General features: G+C 38.3%; 1 pseudogene; it reads right to left on the bottom strand.

Annotated features, from left to right (window-relative positions):
• Positions 1-1,886: 1,886 nt before the first annotated feature.
• Positions 1,887-3,155, bottom strand: LOC101415509 (eukaryotic translation initiation factor 5 pseudogene; annotated as a pseudogene).
• Between the last annotated feature and the right edge of the window lie 525 nt (positions 3,156-3,680).

Below are 3,680 nucleotides of genomic sequence, written 5' to 3'. Positions count from 1 at the left end.
ACCCTGCAATAATGACATACATCTGTTCTACATCAAACAATTGTACAAATGACACTCTTGCATCTGTTCCATCAACCACAATTCTCATCCACCTCTGGGCTTACTTTGTTATTCAGTCCCTAGGTTATTCTCCAGCTTTCTTTCAATTGACATTTACATCCCTAGACTACTTTTTTCAGCCACATTCCCATTAATAAACCAGCTGTTACTTACTGTAATGTGTTACCATCAATTCTATACATTTCCACACTTTTACAGTAAAGTTAATTAAAACTGCTCCATACTTTAAGCATCAGTAGTCCATCTCAGCTCTCCTCTTATCTCCTTTAAGAATCCACCACCTACCACAAGGTCTTGAAGATGTTTCCTACATTTTCTTCTAGAAACTTTATGGTTCTTGCTTTTATATTTAGGTCCTTGACCCACTTTGAGTTAATTCCAGTATAAGGTGTGAAATAGGGGTCCTCTTTCTTTCTTTTGGCTATGGAGACCCAGTTCTCCCAGCACCATTTATTGAATAGACTGTTCTGCCCCAGTTGGATGGGTTTGACAGGCTTGTTAAAAGTTACCTGTCCATAGCTATGAAGGTCTGTTTCTGTACCATTAATGTGGTTCCATTTGTCTATGTGGCTGTTTATATTTCATTACATGCTGTTTTTACCACTATGGCCAGGTAATATGATTTAAAATCTGAAAGTGAGAGTTCTCCAACTTCACTTTTCCTTTTTAAGATGTTTTTGGCTATTCAGGACCCCTTACCCTTCCAAATAATTTTTTTGAGACATAGTAACACTTATTTTGGCAAGATAGCAACCAAAATCTAAAAAACACAAATTGTTAAGTCCAAATGTAAAAGGCATTAAAGAACAAACCATAATGTCAAAATAAAAAAACATTGCAAACGAACAAAAGATGCGGTTATGTCTAACATCTTGAAATTATAATCTAAATCATAAAGGTAAAAACTGAAAAATTATGCTCAGTTTTTCCTAGGGATTAAGTGCACGCTTTCCTGCTTCCCCCATACAAAATTACAGAGTTTGCTATGTAATCATACACCCAAATTTGAGTTTTCTCTCAGTACAAAGCTATAGCTACATACACATAAAATGCTTATTTGTTAATGTAATAACTTCCCTGGCTCTTTCAATGTGCAATGCACATGATTTCCAAGACTACAATTTGGGGCATGTGTACACAAACAGAAAATCAAAACAAAACAAAAAACATTCACGTTTCAAAACCTGCTCTTAAGATAATTAATGTGTCGCTCAGGTCATTTTTACTTCTCAGTTAAGATAAAGACGTTGCACTTCTATTTGAGTATCAGTCTACCCTGGCATGGTTAGAATGTACATTACCATATTTCAATATAAGGGACTGGAGAGAAAACTTAAAAACAAACTATATTTGTGAACGGCTGAATAAGGTAATTAATTACAAATAAGTTTAGATTTATATTCTGCTGCATTTTGCAGTCTCAGTCAGCATCTAGTGATATCATATCTATAATAATAAGCTCCAAGAATCCTACCAGGTTAAAAGATCATGCAACAGATTAAAAAGGATCCAATTATTTCATTGAAGAATGACCAAAAGCAGATCTTTATTTTTTATAACTGTATAATTGTGACCCATATGTCCACTACTAGTTTTTCAAAACGAAACACACTCTGAATAAGCACACTACATTGGCCCACTGATGTGTATGGGCTACCTAGATGTCTCATTGGGCTTAATTACAGATCACTCACTGTAAAACATTTTTAGTATAAAGTGTAGCTGATGTTAAGCCATTTTAGCTTTTGCATATACAAGTTGCACTTTTGGCTTGATAATGAAGAAAATTTGCAATATTACTGTTAAGCTAGGTTGCATCCCTCACTTTAAATGGCATCAATATCAATGTCATCATGATCCTTGTTGTCTGACTTCACAGTTTCAACTTTAGGTACACTGGCAGTCTTCGAACACACCACCTCAATGTTCTTATCTTCATCTTCCTCTTCACCTCCAGAAGATTCCTCCTCTGCTTCCTTCAACCATTTTATAAATGGTTCTGCTTTGACATGAATCTCTTTGGCAAGTTCTTATGAGACATACTTCTGAGAGGCCTTTTCTGACCATCTGATGATGATCTCTTCTTCCAAAATGTCTGCGTCATACATCTCCTTCAAGATATATGGAATCCTGGAGATTAGCTGAGCTTGATGCATGGTTACCACACACTCCAAACCATGAAGAAGGTACCACTGAACCTTTTTTTCGTTATGACAAAATCACAGGAAATGGTGCCTATATTTCTTAACTTGCTCCCTAATCTTCTCATTAAAAAGAACTTCAAAATAAGAGGGCCCATGGTTTTTACCTCCAGTGTTTCTGCTTCAGCAACAATTTCTTTGTCAGATGAGTCAATAATACCCTCTTTTTCTTTTTCTTAACAGAATCAAACAGGATGCTGACCTGTTCATCAATGGTCATTTCCAAATCATCACTGAGCATCAAAACTTTTGCATGGTCACTGATTTCATACATTCTGTACCTTTGAGCTTCCTCGGTTGTCTCTTCCCCCAATCATTGTCTTCCTCCTCTTCCACAGCATGTGGAGAAGAACTGATTTCATTTGGTGGTTGTAGTGTCTTACTGCTGGATATAGAGCCATTTTCCTTGTTTTTGACCTCCTTGTTTCTCTTTTCCTTTTCTCTCTTTCCTGTACTACTGTCACTATACTCAGGTGGATTTTTGAGAACAAATGTGCAGAGTTTATGATGTGTGTCAGACATGCCTCGATAGCCATAGGTTTTACAAAAATTACCTATTGTTTGCTTCTTTGCGTTGACACGCAGATCTGTTTCAGGATTCTCATACTCAGGATAGAGAACAAATTTTAAATGAATCCATCCAACATGTCTTGCAGCTTATTTACCTTATGAGATCCATTGACAATGTAATGGTCATTCTTAACATTAAACTGGGTTTGTGCTCCTAGCTTACAACCAAAATATTTGGTGGGATACTTTGGAGGCTGATTAAGTGCCTTTGCAATGACTATAACTTTTGATTTCGTTTCCTTTGCCCTCAACCTTGGCAAACATACAGGGCATCTTGTAACTATAGAACTGGTCTGACATGCTGCCATTGACGTTGACAGACATTTTGGCTTATTTGGGGCTTTATCAATAAAATGAAGAGATCTTTGATTGAGCCTTTTTGGTATCTTCTGTCTGGAGAAGAAAGGATGACATAAATGACTGCAAGAGTTCTTGGTCTCTGACATGAAAAAATTTTCCCCACTGAGACTGTAACTGTCTTGCTTGTATGCTGTGTTTCATCAATACAGGTACCAGTGGCTATGCAACAGCTCGTTTTAGTCAAATAAGGACTTTAACCCAATGCTGCTCTCCTGGGACTGGGATGAAGTGAGGCGGTTTATCAACTGGAGTCGAAGGAGGCAGCAGAGGAGCAGGCAGAGGGCCAGGAGAAGAGCGGCTGGCCAGGTGCTGCCACGGAGCAGCAGAGACCGGCTGTCTCAGCGACATCCGCAGTCCACACCCTTCAGCGCCCAGAGCCAGCAACTTTTGGAATATTCTCGCTCTGTCTGAACAATGCCAACACAGCACTTGAGCTACCATCGGCCCCAGCGCCTGCCCACCGTGCCCCAAGTAAATTTTATAACAATG

This window comes from Dasypus novemcinctus, chromosome 14, assembly GCF_030445035.2.
Source record: "Dasypus novemcinctus isolate mDasNov1 chromosome 14, mDasNov1.1.hap2, whole genome shotgun sequence".
Classification (NCBI taxonomy): Eukaryota; Metazoa; Chordata; class Mammalia; order Cingulata; family Dasypodidae; genus Dasypus; species Dasypus novemcinctus.
The sequence above is the reverse complement of the archived record's forward strand: the minus strand, read 5'-3'. Positions and strand labels throughout refer to the sequence as shown.